Genomic DNA, 20,249 nt, shown 5'->3' with positions numbered 1-20,249 from the left:
GGGTCCTAGAAAGTCTCCCAACCAAAAATAGCACAGGACCAGATAGATGGCTTCAGTGCAGAATTTTATCAGAACTTCAAAAAAGACCTAACACAAATACTCTTCAAATTATTCCACAAAATAGAAATAGAAGGAACACTACCCAACTCTTTCTATGAAGCGACAATTACGATGATACCAAAACCACACAAAGATCCAACAAAGAAAGAAAACTTCAGGCCAATTTCCCTTATGAATATCGATGTAAAAATACTTAATAAAATTCTTGCCAACCGAATCCAAGAACACATCAAAATTATCATCCACCATGATCAAGTAGGCTTCATTCCAGGGATGCAGGGATGGTTCAATATAAGGAAATCTATGAATGCAATCCACTACATAAACAAACTCAAAGTAAAAAACCATATGATCATTTCATTAGATGCTGAAAATGCATTTGACAAAATTCAGCATCCTTTCATGTTAAAAGTCTTGGAAAGAACAGGAATTGAAGGCCCATACCTAAACATAGTTAAAGAAATATACAGCAAACCAGTAGCCAACATCAAACTAAATGGAGAGAAACTTGAAGCAATCCCACTAAAATTAGGGACTAGACAAAGCTGTCCTCTCTTTCCATATCTTTTCAATATAGTACTTGAAGTTCTAGCTAGAGCAATTAGACAACATAAGGAGTTCAAGGGGATACAAATTGGAAAGGAAGAATTCAAATTATCACTATTTACAGGTGACATGATATTCTATTTAAGTGACCCAAAAAACTCCACCAGAGAACTCCTACAGCTGATAAACAACTTCAACAAAGTGACTGGTTTTAAAATCAACTCAAGCAAATCAGTTGCCTTCCTAAACTCAAAGGATAAGCAGGTTGAGAAGGAAGTTAGGAAAATGACACCCTTCAAAATAGCCACAAACAATATAAAGTATCTTGGTGTAACTCTAACCAAACAAGTGCAAGATCTATAGGACAATAACTTCAGGTCTCTGAAGTAGGAAATCGAAGAAGACCTCAGAAAATGGAAAAATCTTCCATGCTCGTGGATTGGCAGGATTAATAAAGTTAAAATGGCCATCTTGCCAAAAGCAATCTACAGATTCAATGCAATCCCCATCAATATCCCAACTCAGTTCTTCACAGAGTAAGAAAACACAATTCTCAAATTCATCTGGAATAACAAAAAACTCAGGATAGCTAAAACTATCCTCAACAGTAAAAGAACTTCTGAGGGAATCAGTATCCCAGACCTCAAGCAATACTATAGAGCAATAGTGTTAAAAACTGCATGGTATTGGCACAGTGACAGGCAAGTAGATCAGTGGAATAGAATTGAAGACCCAGAAATGAATCCATATACTTATGGTCACTTGATCTTCGACAAAGGAGTGGAAAACATCCAGTAAAAAAAAGATAGCCTTTTCAACAAATCGTGCTGGTTCAACTAGAGGTCAGCATGCAGAAGAATGTGAATTGATCCATTTTTATCTCCTTGTACTATACTCAACTGCAAGTAGATCAAGGACCTCTACATAAAACCAGACACACTGAAACTAATAGAAAAGAAACTGTGGAAAACTCTTGAGGACATGGGCACAGGGGGAAAGTTCCTGAACAGAACACCAATAGCTTATGCTCTAAGATAAAGAATTAACAAATGGGACCTCACATAATTACAAAGTTTCTGTAAAGCAATGGGCACCATCAAAAGGACAAACCGGCAACTGACAAATTGGGAAAAGGTCTTCACCAACCCTACATCTGACAGAGGGCTAATATCCAATATATACAAAGAACTCAAGAAGTTAGACACCAGAAAACCAAATAACCCTATTAAAAATGGGATACAGATCAAAACAAAGAATTCCCACCTGTAGAAATCCGGATGGCCGAGAAGCACCTTAAGAAATGCTCAACATCATTAGTCATTAGGGAAATGCAAATCAAAACAACCCTGAGATTTCACCTCACACCAGTCAGAATGGCTAAGGTTAGAAACTCAGGAGACAGCAGGTGTTGGTGAGGATGTGGAGAAAGAGGAACACTCCTCCACTGTTGGTGGAGTTGTAAGATGGTACAGCCACTTTGGAAATTAGTGTAGCAGCCCTATTTATAATTGCCAGAAGTTGGAAAGAACCCAGGTATCCCTCAACAGAAGAGTGGATGCAAAAAATGTGGTATATCTACACAATGGAGTACTATTCAGCCATTAGAAACAATGAATTCATGAAATTCTTATGCAAATGGATGGAGCTGGAGAACATCATACTCAGTGAGGTAACCCAGACTCAAAAGATGAATCATGGTATGCACTCACTAATAAGTGGATATTAACCTAGAAAACTGGAATACCCAAAACATAATCCACACATCAAATGAGGTACAAGAAGAACGGAGGAGTGGCCCCTTGTTCTGGAAAGACTCAGTGAAGCAGTATAGAACAAAATCAGAACAGGGAAGTGGGAAGGTTTGGGTGAGAAAACAGGGGGAGGGAAGGGGACTGATGGGACTTTCGGGGAGTGGGGGGTCCAGAAAAGGGGAAATCATTTGAAATTTAAATAAATATATCAATAAATTTAAAAAAAGGAAATTAGTCTGGCAGTTCCTCAGAAAACTGGACATGACACTTTCAGAGGACCCTGCTATACCTCTCCTGGGCATATACCCAAAGGATTCCCCGGCACGCAATAAAGACACCTGCTCCATTATGTTCATAGCAGCCTTATTTATAATAGCCAGAAGCTGGAAAGAATCCAGATGTCCCTCAGTGGAGGAATGGATACAGAAAATGTGGTATATTTACACAATGGAATACTACTCAGCAATTAAAAACAATGAATTCACGAAATTTTTAGGCAAATGGTTGGATCTGCAAAATATCATCCTAAGTAAGGTAACCAAAATCATGAAAGAATACACATGGAATGCAATCTCTGACAAATGGATATTAATTAGCCCAGAAGCTCTGAATACCCAAGGCACAATTAGCATAACAAATGACTCCCATGAAGAAGTAAGAAGAGGTTCCTGATCCTGGAAAGGCTTGATCTAGCAATGGAGGGAAGTATCAGGACAGAGAAAAAGGAGAGAGGTTATTAGAGAATGAGTGGAGAGAAGAAGGTTTATGGGACATATGGGGAGGGGGGAACTAGGAAAGTGGAAATCATTTGGAATGTAAACAAAGAATATAGAAAATAAAAATATATAATTAAATAAAAAAAAGAGAAAAGTGTGTGCTTTGATTCTGCCCTCTCCCTACAAAGCTACTCTTTACAGACCCTGGTGTCAGCTAACAAGCACTGTCTGGAGGTTGCTTGGAATGAACTGAGAATTCTGTGCCTATGGTTATCTTGGATGGAGTCCATGTACAGATTTTTCTTTGAGTATATGATATACTTTTACCTTCCTGGATTCTAATTTAATAGGTGGTCTATATATTAAAACCAACAGCTAGAGAAAAAGGACTTCTTGAGAATTTTTTTTTAATAATGACTACTACATATAGAACAGAGAGATCAATAAAAACTTTTTATTACATATTTGCTTTATTTATATTTCAAATGGTATCCCCTTTCCTCGTTACCCCTCTGAAAACCCCCATCCCTTGCCCATTCCCCCTGCTTACCAATCCCCCTCACTTTCCTGACCTGGCATTCCCCTACACTGGGGCATAGAGCCTTAATAGAAACAATGTTTACCTCTGTATCCATTTTTTAATAGGGCTATTTCATTTCTCTGGAGTCTAACTTCTTGAGTTCTATGTATATATTGGATACTAGCCCTCTATCAGATAAGAAATTTCCAAATTTATCTGGAATAACAAAAAACCCAGGATAGCAAAAACTATTCTCAACAATAAAAGAACCTCTGGTGGAATCACCATCCCTGACCTCAAGCTAAACTACAGAGCAATAGTGACAAAAACTGCCTGGTATTGGTACAATGACAGGCAGGTAGATCAATGAAATAGAATTGAAGACACAGAAATTAACCCACACAACAATGGTATCTTTATCTTTGACAAAGGAACTAAATCCATCCAGCATTGCCAACAAATGGTGCTGGTTCAACTGGAACTCAACATGTAAAAGGATGCAAATTGATCCATTCTTTTTTTTCCTTTTCTCTTCTTTTTATTTTCTATATACTTTGTTTACATTCCAAATGATTTCCCCTTTTCCGGTTCCCCCCTCCCTATATGTCCCATAACCCTTCTTCTCTGCACCCATTCTCCAATCACCTCTCTCCTTTTTCTCTGTCCTGGTTCTCCCAGAAGCTGGAAAGAACCCAGATGTTCCTCAATGGAGGAATGGATACAGAAAATGTGGTATATTTACACAATGGAATACTACTCAGCAATTAAAAACAAAGAATTCATGAAATTTTTAGGCTAATGGTTGGAACTGGAAAATTGATCCATTCTTATCTCCCTGTACAAAGCTCAAGTTCCAGTAGATCAAGGACCTCCACATAAAACCAGATACACTGAAACTAATAGAAGAGAAAGTGGGGAAGAAGCTGGAGCACATGGGCACAGGAGTAAATTTCCTGAACAGAACACCAATTGCTTATGCTCTAAGGCCAAAAATAGATGAATGGGACCTCAAAAAATTACAAAGCTTCTGTAAGGCAAAGAACACTGTCAATAGCACAAAAAAAAATCTTATGAGAGTATTTTTTTTTGCAACCAGACACATATTTAGAATGATACGTAGGGACACAGAGAACAGAGAAGATATTTTGTTATATCTGTTATTGTGGGCTCTCATATTCCATGTAAAAATAGAAACATTTTCTTAGGTATATTTTCATATTACTACATCTACATTACAGATATATTTTACATCTGTTGCAGTTCTTAAATGAATCTATAACTAGATAATTGGGTCTTATTGGTGATAAATTCACTTGAATTTTAAAGTGGATCACATGAATCCAGGTTTGACATTTTCAGGGATTTTTTTTTTAACTAAGGAAAACATAATACAATACCAAAATGCTAGATATTCAATTAAATTCCTATATTTCTTCTACATTTGGTATTCTTGCCAGTTCTATTTAATTACTTGGGTGACATATATTCCAAATATTTTATAAACTGTCATATTTTAGTTTGATATACTAAAATTTTCCATTAACAGACACCTTCTTTGGTGGCTAAGAAACAGAACAACTAACAACAACAGAATCAACTAACAATTGATTTTTATTACTTTAGACAGTTTATCACTCTACCAGTAAATGTTAGAAGCCTCAATATAGATATATTCAAGTGATAGTTTAAAATCATACAAAGAGTAGGTTGATATTTGTCAAACTATTGTTGAATAAAGCAATTATTCCGATCCTCTAAGTAAATAAAACAGTACCATAGAAATTGTAAACATAATACCACTTTAAAACTCTTTGTAGACAAATAAACATGGCTACTTACATTCTCTATTTTCAGTTTTACATTATGTTTTAGGGCAAGAATAAATTCAAGGTAACTGGTTCAGTTTAAGGGTCTGTTTTAATTGGATTAGTTACTATGGAGGGATTTTCTTAATCTCATGATTTTAAAAAACATCATCCTCTTTCCTTTCCTTGGCTCCTTTTTTTCTTTCCAAAGAAGCCTTTTCCAACCAATTTAAAAGTGCAAAAGCTCTACTCTTATTACAGCTTTAGGCCTTTAACCTCAGTTAAATGCAAGTTCCTCCTGGCAGAACAATAATTAAAGAGATTAGTGTTGATAAGCTCCTCAGAGCTTTTCTCCATTGAAGGTTTTCAGAAGAAAAGGCACTAAACTCCAAGAAGAAATAAATACTGAATGAGGAGAGTTCACTCTTCTTGCCTTTTTCTAAGGTTAGACTCTAGAAACTAACTGGAGGAATATACAATGTTGTGTGTAGGAGAGCTTGTTACTGTGCAACTTTCAGCTAGATGAAATGGCTCCCAATTCTACAGCATAAACATGCAGTAGGCCTTCTGATCTACTGAATTACAAAGAAGTATAGTAACCTAAAAGTGCACATACTTTCAGAACCCCAGAAAATGCTACATATAAAATTGGAATTCAGAAAAAGTAAACTTGTTAAGCAATAAGCAAATGTTGGGACATATATGCAAACACCACTGATAATTATCATCTTAAGATTTTACTAACACAAAGCAGAGTATGATGTTCAGTTTGTATAGTGGATATATTTGGCATGAGCTTTGGCTTGTTTATTTAACTTTTTATAGAACTTATGAACAACTAAAATGAATGTTTAAAAAATTAACAAGGGTTTAAAGATACATCTGACCTAATCCAGCAGTAGTGCACCAATATAACAGTCTAGGTGGGTTCAAATCTCTCTACCTTCGCAATATCAGTATCTAATGGTACTCTTCTTGGCTCATAAAATTTATGAAATGAAAGCAAACATTTCTTTTTCACCAGTAGAAATGCTGATTATATAAGAGGACAGTAAACCCAGGCTTAGTAGTTGATGAAACTGTAACAAAGCTCTTACAAAGTTAATGATTTTTTTATAACAAGGATTCTATTCCTTTGTATTTATCCAATAGAAGAAATGAAGATGCTTGTGAAAAAGTTTTTCTAACCATGTTAATAGCACCTTTATTCATAATATTAAAACTGGAGGTACAGGTTCTTTTTTTTTTAATTTTTTTTATTCGATACATTTTTTATTTACATTTCAAATGATTTCCCCTTTTCTAGCCCCCCCCTCCCCGAAAGTTCCGTAAGCCCCCTTCTCTCACCCTGTCCTCCCACCCACCCCTTCCCACTTCCCCGTTCTGGTTTTGCTGAATACTGCTTCACTGAGTCTTTCCAGAACAAGGGGCCACTCTTCCTTTCTTCTTGTACCTCATTTGATGTGTAGATTATGTTTTGGGTATTCCAGTTTTCTAGGTTAATATCCACTTATTAGTGAGTGCATACCATGATTCACCTTTTGAGTCTGGGTTACCTCACTTAGTATGATGTTCTCTAGCTTCAACAAATGGTGCTGGTTCAACTGGAGGTCAGCATGCAGAAGAATGCGAATTGATCCATCCTTGTCTCCTTGTACTAAGCTCAAATCCAAATGGATCAAGGACTTCCACATAAAGCCAGACACTCTGAAGCTAATAGAAAAGAAACTGGGGAAGACCCTTGAGGACATCGGTACAGGGAGAAAGTTTCTGAACAGAACATCAATAGCGTATGTTCTAAGAGCAACAATTGATAAATGGGACCTCATAAAATTACAAAGTTTCTGTTAGTCAAAGGACACCATCAAGAGGACAAATCGATAACCAACAAATTGGGAAAAGATCTTCACCAATCCTACATCAGATAGAGGGCTAATATCCAATATATATAAAGAACTCAAGAAGTTAGACTCCAGAAAACCAAGCAACCCTATTAAAAAATGGGGTACAGAGTTAAACAAAGAATTCTCACCAGAAGTACAGGTTCTTAAAATACTAATGTGGTTATTACTTAGGAAGAAATATTCTGACTCATAGGATACTACACAGAATTGCTAAGATACTGAAAAGGAACCAGCTTCTTATAACTGCAATGATGTTGCTGAATCTTCAAAGCTGTGTGCTGAGTGAAAGAAACCACAAACAATAAACTGCACATTATAAATGTGATTTGATACAAGTCTGATCGATGGCACAAGCCTGTTTGAAATAGTAGACTGTATTTAAGGACCCTTTTCCCTTTATGTCCAAGAAATAGGTTCAAGAGATTTGGGAGATGATTCAATTGCTAAAGTAATTGCTGTTCTTGCATAAAGGTATGAGTTCAGATCCCCAGTGACTACATCAAAAGCCACCAGAGACTGCTGCATACAGATGTAAACACAAACAGGGAAAGCAGTCATAGGTGTATCCCTAGAACACACTGGCCAGCAAGACTGGGTTAGTGAGGACAAGGTTTAGTGAAACATCTTATCTCAAAAAAAAAAAAAAAAATAGATGGAGAGTAATTGAGAAAGATGGATGATGGTGGCATTTGGCCTCCACATGCACACACATGCTCACATGTTTGTACACACATGCAAATACAAATATACTTATATTAATACATTATACATACACACATGCAATAAATATCAAATAAGGACATTACATATAAATACATAAGATAGAATAAATGTGAAGATGAGTATGTATTTCCACTTAGAACAGAATCTAAAGAGTCCTCAGAAAAGATAGGACAGTATTTCATATTCTGAGGAAACAAGAAGAAGGATTAGGGGGGTTTCAGAGGGGAAAACAGGAAAGAAGATAACATTTGAAATGTAAATAAATAAAATAACCAATAGTTTTTTTTAGGACAGTGGTGGCACACACCTTTAATCCCAGCACTTGGGAGGCAGAGGCAGGTGGATTTTCGAGTTCAAAACCAGCCTGGTCTTCAGAGTGAGTTCCAGGACAGCCAGGGCTACACAGGGAAATCCTGTCTCAAAAAAAAAAAAAAAAAAAAAAACCAACCCCAACCCCCCCCAAAAAAAATTAAAAAATAGAAAAAGAAAGGAGAGAGATGGTCAAGACAAAAGTAAAACCAACATGCAAGAAAATTTAAAGGTATTGGTCTTATTGTTTTGTACTGTGGTAAATTTCAAATGAATGCCTGCCTATAGATGAAAGAGAAAAAAATCACATATTTTGGTTAAGTAATAAATGAAAAAATTTTAGAAGTTCTAAATAGATGAGCACAAAAGTAAGTAGAAAGTAACACTCTTCATAATATTTATAAAATACATAGCTTCTTAACAAAAATATAATTTCAGTGTAATTTCTGAAGCATTTAATTTTATTCTGTCAGACTGCCAAAACATAAAAAAGAAAACAAAGGGTGAGGTGAATTTACATACTTCTAAAATATTCTCTGAAAAATGATATAGCATGAAACTTAAATAGATGTACAAGTTTAATGGATATAAATTGTTATTGCTTATATAACTTCTGTAAATTAAAAACACACATAGAAAACATGAATACCTTATACTTCAAAAATATAAACCAAAGTCTAAAAGGCGTAAAAGTTGGAGCAGCAAGGAGAGCTAGAGATGGAGACAGCTGAGAACAAGCCAAGGAAGTAGATACAGGTCACCATCTCCAACCCTGAAGCTGTCTCCAAATGATAACTGCTTACATAGGAAAAATTAGTTTTCCCCAGTGGAGTCTCTCTAGAAATACAAATCACACTAAGGGCAGACTTTATGCCAAACAGTATATGGCAAACACAAAATGAACTCAATGATAATTTGGAGGTTTGTTTTGGGTTTTTGGTTTGTTTGTTTGTTTTGCTTTTTTTGTGATTTTCCATGTTTTGTTGAGGAAATAATTTTTCCTTATAAGACTCTTGCTTATATATTATAGTTTCCATTTTATTTTTGGAGCTAAAACAAGTAGACTATATATTATTTGTGTCACAATGCAGTAGCAAAGAAGAAAAACTAAGAAATTAAGGAAACAACTTTTCTTAATATGAAAATATTAAAATGCATGGGCTGGTTTACATTGGGCACTAACTCTGCTACCAGTCTGTTAACACCCAGCAAAAGCTTCACTCAGAGGTGCTCTAGCATGCCCAGTTTCACAAGATCACAGAATCCCAGGCTCCCAGGAGCTTGGTCACACCAGGATCTCATGGCTCCGGAGGCAAATGGACACCTAGGAGCTCTGACACAGAAAGGAATGCAGGAACACAGCATACTAGAATCATAGGAACACAGAGACATCTGGACTCTGAGGAGTTCTTATACAAACAGGATCACAGGAAGGACAGGTCCCACTCAGATATAACAAGGGTAGTAGCACTAGAGATAATCAGATGGCAGGAGGCAAGCATAAGAACATAAGCAAGAAAAACCAAGGTTACTTGGCATCATCAAAATCCAACTGTCCCAGCATAGCAAGTCCTAGATACACCATGACAGCAGAAAAGCAAGATTTGGATATAAAATCACTTCTCATGATGATGATAGAGGACTTTAAGAAGGACATAAATAACTTCCTTAAAGAAATACAGGAAAACACAGGTAAACAGGTAGAAGCCCTTAAAGTGGAAACACAAAAATCCTTAAAAGAATTACAGGAAAACACAATCAAACAGGCAAAGGAAATGAACAAAACCATCCACGAACTAAAAATGGAAATAGAAACAATGAAGAAATCACAAAGGGAGATAACCCTGGAGTCAGAAAACCTAGGAAAGAGATCAGGAATCATAGATACAAGCATTACCAACAGAATACAAAAGATAGAAGAGAGAATCTCGGGTGCATAAGAGACCATAGAAAACAGCAGGAAAACAGTCAAAGAAAATGTAAAAGGCAAAAGGCTTCTAACCCAAAACATCCAGGAAATTCAGAACACAGATTTGAGAAGACCAAACTTAAGGATAATAGGTATAGAAAAGTGCCAAGATTCCCATCTTAAAGGGCCAGTAAATATCTTCAACAAAATTATAGAAGAAAACTTCCCTATCCTAAAGAAAGAGACACCCATAAGGATAAAAGAAGTCTACATAACTCCAAATAGACAAGACCAGAAGAGAAATTCCTCCTGTCATATAATAACCAAAGCACCAAATACACTAAACAAAGAGTGTTAAAGGCACTAAGGGGAAAAGGTCAAGTAACATACAAAGACAGACCTATCAGAATAACACCAGACTTCATACCAGAAACTATGAGAGCTAGAAGATCCTGGGTAGGTGTCATACAGACCCTAAGAGAACACAGATGCCAGCTCAGGCCACTATACCCAACAAAACTCTCAATTATCATAGACAGGGAAACCAAGATATTCCATGACCTAACCAAATTTACACAATATCTTTCCACAAATCCAGCTCTGCAAAGGATAATAGATGGAAAACACCACCACAGAGGGAAACTACAGCCTAGAAAAAGCAAGAAAGTAATCTTTCAACAAATCCAGAAGATAACCACACAAACATAATTCCAGCTCTAGCAACAAAAATAACAGGAAGTAACAATCACATGTCCTTAATATCTCTTAACATCAGTGGAATCAATAATGATGTAGACTAACAGACTGGATATGTAACCAGGACCCACCATTTTGCTGCATACAAGAAATGCACTTCAGTGACAAAGACAAGCACTAACTCAGAGTAAAAGGCTGGAAAACAATTTCCAAGCAAATGGTCCTAAGAAACAGTTAGAGTGGCCATTCTAATATCGAATAAAATCTATAGTGGGTCGTAGCCGCCCACGGCCACATGTGAACTGGAAACCTGGAAGAGAATTCTGGGGATGAACAGGAAAGCGACGGAAGAGATTTGAGTCAAGATGACAGTTTGCCAATCAAGACTGACTTTACTATTATTTAGCCAAAATATATAGTCTTTAGAAAACAACCCTGCCCCCCCTCCCCCAAATCAAGAAGTTGGCCAAGAACTCCTTGGCTCCACTTCTCAGCGGGTCGCCTGCTTCAAGTCTAGCAGGTCTCTGCTGGTCTCCAGGTGATACTGCCCTGAGGCAGCCTTGGTTGTCAAGGTGAAAGCAGCTGTATTGTTCCCAGCAGAACAAAGGCCAGAGATAAGGAAGGCTATGCTCTGCCAGCCAGGGATGTCACAAATGGGCTGGGAAGTCCAGCTCAATGCTGTGGGGGAAGGGACAGTGGGTAATAATTTAAAAGAGTACTGCCCCACCAAGCCTCTGCACCAAGTCCATGTGGGTCCAGCATCCATTCCTTCCAAGTATCCAGTAAAGCATGACTCTTAAACTTAAATAATTAACCAAATATAGCTATATATATAAAACTCCCAATTATATAATGTCAATTTACAATGATACAGTATTATGCCAATAGTTCGTTTTTTTTTATTCGATATATTTTTTATTTACATTTCAAATGATTTCCCCTTTCCTAGGCCCCCCCCCCAGAAAGTCCCGTAAGTCCCCTTCTCTCCCCCTGTCCTCCCACCCACCCCTTCCCACTTCCCCTTCCTGGTTTGGCCGAATACTGCTTCATTGAGTCTTTCCAGAACAAGGGGCCACTCTTCCTTTCTTCTTGTACCTCATTTGATGTTTTATGATTTATGTTTTATTATTAGATTATGTTTTGGGTATTCCAGGTTTCTAGGTTAATATCCACTTATTAGTGAGTGCATACCATGATTCACCTTTTGAGTCTGGGTTACCTCACTTAGTATGATGCTCTCTAGCTCCATCCATTTGCCTAAGAATTTCATGAATTCATTGTTTCTAATGGCTGAATAGTACTCCATTGTGTAGATATACCACATTTTTTGCATCCACTCTTCTGTTGAGGGGTGCCTTGGTTCTTTCCAGCATCTGGCAATTATAAATAGGGCTGCTATGAAGATAGTAGAGCATGTATCCTTATTACATGGTGGGGAATCCTCTGGGTATATGCCCAGGAGTGGTATAGCAGGATCTTCTGGAAGTGAGGTGCCCAGTTTTCAGAGGAACCACCAGACTGATTTCCAAAGTGGTTGTACCAATTTGCAACCCCACCAGCAGTGGAGCAGTGTTCCTCTTTCTCCACACCCTCTCCAACACCTGCTATCTCCTGAATTTTTAATCTTAGCCATTCTGACTGGTGTAAGGTGAAATCTCGGGGTTGTTTTGATTTGCATTTCCCTAATGACTAATGAAGTTGAGCATTTTTTAAGATGCTTCTCCGCCATCCCCATCCGACGTTCTTCAGGTGAGAATTCTTTGTTTAACTCTGTACCCCATTTTTTAATAGGGTTGTTTGGTTTTCTGGAGTCTAACTTCTTGAGTTCTTTATATATATTGGATATTAGCCCTCTATCTGATGTAGGATTGGTGAAGATCTTTTCCCAATTTGTTGGTTGCCGATTTGTCCTCTTGATGGTGTCCTTTGCCTTACAGAAACTTTGTAATTTTATGAGGTCCCATTTGTCAATTGTTGCTCTTAGAGCATACACTATTGGTGTTCTGTTCAGAAACTTTCTCCCTGTACCGATGTCCTCACTCGGTCTCCAGGAAGTGCGGGAGACCTGGTGTGCACCCAGAGGCAGTCTGGGAGCTCACAGCACAGCTCGTTCCTGTGGCACAGAGCTTAGGCCTCGGTCCTGAGGCCTCTGGCGGTAGCCCTCAGACCTCTCCGCTTCCGGATCCAGATCAGCCTGAGCGGCAACACCACATCTCCAGGTCCTGAAGGAGGCAAGTGGGGCTTCCGGGGGCCAGCGGGGAGAAGACGGTGTGCTCTGGTGAATCCAGCAGGCCCCAGCAGGAGCCTTCAGGTGTCTGCTTCGGGGTCTGAACAGCCTGGACAACAACACCCTGTCTCCAGGCAGTGCAGGAGATAAGCTGTGCACCAGAGGCCACCTGGGAAGGGGCAGCTTGCACTGGTTAGTCCAGCATTGACAACACCAACTAATACCAGTGAGAACTAGATGGCAAAAGGCAGACGCAGGACCATCACTAACAGAAATCAAGGCAATATGGCAACATCTGAACCCAATTCTCCTTTACCAGCATGTCCTGGATACCCCATCACACCAGTAAAACAAGATTTGGATTTAAAGTCACTGGTCATGATGCTGGTACAGGAACATATGCCAATAGTTCTATCCTCTCTGAAACACTGGAAATATGTCCAAAGCCATCTGGATATCTGTTTCTATTCCTCTGATCCACCTAGCCTCTCTCCATCCCTCACTTATGTTAGCTCCACCTTCTCTCTCCCCTCCAATCACTGGCCTCTTACTAACTCAATGTGAATGGATAGGAAATATCTTGCAACAAAAATTGACTTTCAAACAAAATTTATCAAAAAACGTAAGGAAGAACATTTCATACTTGTCAAAGGAAAAAATCTACTAACATGAACTCTCAATTCTGAACATCTATGCTCCAAATGCAGTGACACACACATTCATAAAAGAAGCTTTACTAAAGCTCAAAGCACACATTGTACCCCAAACAATTATAGTGGGAGTCTTCAACATACCACTCTCAGCAATGGACAGATCATGGAAAAAGAAACTAAACAGAGACACAGTGAAACTAATAGAAGTTATGAGCCAAATAGATCTAACAGATATTTATAGAATATTTCATCATAAACCAAAACAATATACCTTCTTCCCAGCACCTCATAGTACCTTCTCCAAAACTGACCATATACTTGGTCACAAAACAGGCCTCAACAGATACAAAAAGATTGAAATAATCCCATGCACCCTATCAGAGCACCACTGACTGAGGCTGGTCTTAAATTCCAACAAAAAAAATGGAAAACACACATACACATGGAAGCTGAACAACGCTCTGCTCAATAATAACTTGGTCAAGGAAGAAATTAAAGACTTTCTAGAATTTAATAAAAATGAAGGCATATCATTCCTCAAAATTTATGAAACACAAAGAAAGCAGTGGTAAGAAGAAAACTCACAGATCTAAGTGCCTCCAAAAAGAAACTAGAGAGAGCTTATACTTGCTGCTTGACAGCACAGCTGAAAGATCTAGAACAAAGAGAAGCAAATACACCCTAGAGGAATAGATGGCAGAAAATAATCAAACTAAGGGCTGAAATCAACCAAATAGAAACAAAAAGACTATGCAAAAAAAATCAACAAAGCCAGGAGCTGGTACTTTGAAAAAATCAACAAGATATATAAACTCTTAGGTATACTAACCACAGGCCACAGAGAAAGTATTCAAATTAATAAAATCAGAAATGAAGAGGGAGAGATAACAATGGAAACTGGAAATTCAAAACTATCATCACATCCTAGTACAAAAGTGTATACTCAATAAAATTGGAAGTCTGGAAGAAACTGACGATTTTCTAGACACATACCAGGTGCCAAAGTTAAAACAAGATCAGACAAATAATCTAAATAGACCCATAACCCCTAAAGAAATAGAACCCATCATCAATGGTCTCCAAACAAACAAAAAAACAAACAAACAAACAAAAAAACCAAACCAAACAAAACAAAACAAAACAAAACAAAACAAAAAAACCCCTAGGATCAGGTGGGTTTAGTGGAGAATTCTATCAGTTCTTCAAGGAAGACCTAATATCTTCAAACTATTCCACAAAATAGAAACAGAAGGAACACTCCCCAATATTTTTATGAAACCACAATTACCATTATACCATTAACCACCCAATGTCCAAAGAAAGAAAACTTCACAACAATTTCACTTATGAACGTTGATGCAAAAATACTCAATAAAATTCTTGCCAACTTAATCCAAGAACACATCAAAATGATCATTCTTCAGGATCAAGTGGGCTTCTACATAAATGATAGAAGAAAAAAATCGCATGAGCATTTCATTAGATGCTGAAAATGTATTTGACAAAATTCAGCATCCCTTCACATTAAAAGTCTTGGAAAGATCAGGAATTGAAGGTCTATATGGACACATAGTAAAAGCAATATACAGAAAACCAGTAGCCAACATCAAATGAAACAGAGAGAAACTAGAAGCAATCCTGCTAAAATCAGGAACTAGACAAAGATGCGCACTCTCTCCCTACCTATTCAATATAGTATTTGAAATTCTATCTGGAGCAATTAGACAACAAAAGAAGGTCAAAGAGAAGGGATACAAATTGGAATGGAAGAAAACAAAATATCACCATTTGCAGATAACATGATCTTATACTTAAGTGATCCCAAAAATTTTACCAGAGAACTCCTAAAGCTAATAAACAACTCCAGTAATAGGCTGGATATAAAATTAACTTGAACAAATCAATAGCCTTCCTCTACTCAAAGGATAAACCACCTAAGAAAGAAAATAGGGAAACCACACCATTCACAACAGATAATATTAAACACATTGGTGTGACTCTAATCAAGCAAGTGTATAATAAAAACTTCAAGTCTCTGAAGAAAGAAATTGAAGAACATCTCAAAAGATGGAAACATCTCCCATGTTCATGGACTGGCAGGATTAGTATTGTAAAAATGGTCATATAACCAAAAGTAATCTACTGACTCAATGCAATCCCCATCAAAATTCCAAATCAATTCTTCATACAGTTAGAGCTATTTGAAAATTCATTTGGAACAACAAAAAACCTAGAATAGCAAAAACAATTTTCAAAAATAAAGGAACTGGAGGACTCACCATCCCTGACCTTAAGCTGTATTATAGAGCAATAGTGATAAAAACTGCATGGTGTCTGTACAGAGACAGGCAGGAAGATCAATGGAATAGAACTGATAACCCAGAAATGAAACCACACACCTAGGATCACTTGAACTTTGACAAAGGACCTAAAACCATCCAGTGGAAAAAACAGAACATTTTCAACAAATGGTTCTGTTTCAACTGGCAGTTATCATGTAAAAAAATGTAAATTTACCCATACTTTTCTTTTTTTCTATATTCTTTGTTTACATTCCAAACAATTTCCCCTTTCCCAGTTCCCCCTCCCCATAATTCCCATAAGCCCTCTACCATCTGTCCATTCCCCAATCACCCCCCTCCCATTTCTCTGTCCTGGTAATCCCCTACAATGCTGCATCAAGCCTTTCCAGGACCAGGACATTCTCCTTCCTTCTTCAGAATCATTTGATATGCTAATTGTATCTTGAGTATTCAGAGCTACTGGGCTAATTAATATCCACTTATCAGTGACTGCATTCTATGTGTATTCTTTGTGATTGGGTTACCTCACTTAGGATGATATTTTCCAGTTCCAACTATTTGCCTAAAAATGTCATGAATTCACTGTTTTTAATTGCTGAGTAGTATTCCATTGTATAAATATACCACATTTTCTGTATCTGTTCCTCCATTGAGGAACATCTGGGTTCTTTCCAGCTTCTGGCTATTATAAATAAGGCTGCTATGAACATAGTGGAGCATGGGTCCTTATTGCATGCCGGGGAATCCTTTGGGTATATGCCCAGGAGTGGTATAGCAGGGTCCTCCAGAAGTGCCATGCCCAGTTTTCTGAGGAACCACCAGAATGATTACCAGAGTGCTTGTACCAGCTTGCAGTCACACTAGCAGTGGAGGGGTGCTCCTCTTTTTCCACATCCTCACCAACACCTGCTGTCTCCTGAGTTTTTAATCTTAGCTATTCTGACTGGTGTGAGGTGAAATCTCATGGTTGTTTTGATTTACATTTCCCTAATGATTAATGATGTTGAACATTTCTTAAAGTGATATTCAGCCATTTGAAATTCTTCTGGTGAAAATTCTTTGTTTGGCTCTGTTCCCCATTTTTAATAGGGTTGTTTGGTTTTCTGTAGTCTAACTTCTTGAGTTCTTTGTATATATTGGATATTAGTCCTCTGTCAGATATAAGGTTGGTGAAGATCTTTTCCCAATTTGTTGATTGCCATTTTGTCTTTTTGACAGTGTCCTTTGCCTTCCAGAAACTTTGTAATTTTATGAGGTCCCATTTGTCAGTTCTTGATCTTAGAGCATAAGCTATTGGTGTTCTATTCAGGAACTTTCCCCCTGTGCCCATGTCCTCAGGCGTCTTCCCCACTTTATTTTCTATTAGTTTCACTGTGTCTGGTTTTATATGAAGTTCCTTGATCCACTTGGATTTGAGCTTAGTACAAGGAGATAAGAATGGATAGATTTGCATTCTTCTGCATCCTGACCTCCAGTTGAACCAGCACCATTTGTTGAAAAGGCTGTCTTTTTTCCACTGGATGTTTTCAACTCCTTTGTCGAAGATCAAGTGACCATAGATGTGTGGGTTCATTTCTGGGACTTCAATTCTATTCCATTGATCTACCTGCCTTCACTGGACCAATACCATGTAGTATTTTACACTATTGCTCTGTAGTACTGCTTGAATTCCAGGATACTGATTCCCCCAGAAGTTCTGTTACTTTAGAGAACAGTTTTAGCTATCCTGGGTTTTTTGTTGTTCCAGATGAATTTGAGAACTGCTCTTTCTAACTCTAGGAAGAACTGAGTTGAAATTTTATATGGCATTAGTACAGAGACAGGTAGGAATGTCAATGGAATAGAATTGAAGACCCAGAAATGAACCCACACACCTGTGGTCAATTGATCTTTGACAAAGGAGCTAAAACCATCCAGTGGGGAAAAGACAGCATTTTCAACAAATGATGTTTGGTCAACTGGCAGTCCACCTGTAGAAGAATGCAAATTGACCCATTCTTATCTCCTTGTACAAAGCTCAAGTCCAAGTGGATCAAGGACTTTCACATAAAACCAGAAACAGTGAAACTAATAGAAGACTAAGAGGGGAAAAGCCTCAAACTCTTTGGCACAGGGTTACATTTCCTGAAGAGAACACCAAAGGCTTATGCTTTAAGATCAAGAATATACAAATGTGACCTCATAAAATTGCAAAGCCTTTGTAAGGCAAAGGACACTGTCAATAGAAAAAAAAACGCCAACCAACAGAATGGTAAAAGATCTTTACCAATCCTACATCTGATAGAGGGTTAATATCCAATATGTACAAAGAACTCAAGAAGTTATACTGGAGAGAATTAAATAATCCTACTAATAAATGGGATAGAAAGCCAGGCAGTGTTGTTACACACCTTTAATCCCCACACTTGGGAGGCAGAAGCAGGCAGATTTCTGTGCTTGAGGCCAGCCTGATCTACTGAGTTCCAGGACAGCCAGGGCTACAAAGAGAAACCCTGTACAAAGGAACCCTGTTTCCAAAAAAATGGGATATAGAGTTAGACAAAGAATTCTCAACTGAGGAATATCAAATGGCTGTGAAGCACCTAAAGAAATGTTCAACATCCTTAATTATCAGGGAAATGCAAATCAAAACAATCCTGAGATTCCACCTCATACTAATCAGATTGGCTAAAATCAAAAACAGGTGACAGCAGATACTGGCCAGGATGTGGAGAAAGAGGCACACTCCTCCATTGTTGGTGGGATTGAAAGCTGATACAACCACTCTGGAAATCAGTTCTGGCTCCTCGGAAAATAGGACATAGTACTGCTTGAGGACCCCACAATACTACCCCTTGCATATACCTTGAAGATGATCCAACAAGTAATAAGGACACATGCTCCACAATGTTTATAGCAGCCTCATTTATAATAGCCAGAAACTGGAAAGAACCCAGATGGCCTTCAACAGAAGAATGTATACACAAAATGTGGCATATTTACACAATTTTTGTACTCAGCTATTAAAGATGATGAATTCATAAAATTCCTAGGCAAATGGATGGAGCTAGAAAATATCATCCTGAGTGAGGTAACCCAGACACAAAAGGACACACATGTAATGCACTCACTGATAACTGGATATTAGCTCAAAAGCTTGGAATACCCAAGACACATTTCACGAATCAAATGATGCCCAAGAAGAAGGAATACCAAAGTTTGGGTGCTTCAGTTCTTCTAAAAAAGGGAGCAAAATACTCACAGGAGCAAATACAGAGATAAAGTGTGGAGCAGAGGCTGAAAGAAAGACCATCCAGAGACTGTCCAGCTTGAGGATTCATCCCATATACAGTCATCAATCTCCAACACTGTTTTCAATGCCAAGAAATGCTAGCTGAAAGGAGCCTGATTTGACTGTTTCCTGAGAGACCCTGCCAAAGCCTTATAAATACAGAGGCAGATGCTTGCAGCCAACTATTGGACTGAACATGGGGTCCCCAATGGAGGAGTAAGAGAAAGGACTGAAGGAACTCAAGGGGTTTGCAACCTCATAGGAAGAACAACAATATCAACCAACCAGAACCCCCCAGAGCTCCCAGGGACTAAGCCATCAAGCCATCACCAAGTATTTTCCATATCTTTACCAAGATAAAATAAGTCAAATATCTAAATAAAGACTTATTCATGCATGTTTGTAGTATCCTTATTAAAAATGTATAAGACATATGAAAATCTAAGTGCCTATCAACATTTGATTAAACACATTGCAGTAAACCTATATATCATAATATCATTATGTGATTTTAATGGAAATAAACTTCTTACAAATAAGTGGATGGATACCATTCCTTATTCTAAGTGAAAGAAGGCAGAAGCAAAAGAACAGATCCTGTCTGATCTCATATACATAAAATACAAGCTAATCTAAAATGATAAACAACTATCCAGTCACTCCATGAGGCCTGAAGCCATGGGATGATGAACAGCAAAGAGGCATTAGAAATCTTTTGGGAGCTCTGGATGCAATCTGTATTCAGCATGGTAGTTTAATAGGCATATGTAACTGTCAGTCTCATTGACTTGCACAGTTTAAGTGCAGCTATCATTCAGAGTATGAACATTATTTTTCAATAATGATATTTCTATAA

Source organism: Apodemus sylvaticus, chromosome 2 (genome assembly GCF_947179515.1).
Source record: "Apodemus sylvaticus chromosome 2, mApoSyl1.1, whole genome shotgun sequence".
Lineage (NCBI taxonomy): Eukaryota > Metazoa > Chordata > Mammalia > Rodentia > Muridae > Apodemus > Apodemus sylvaticus.
Note: the sequence above shows the minus strand (reverse complement) of the source record.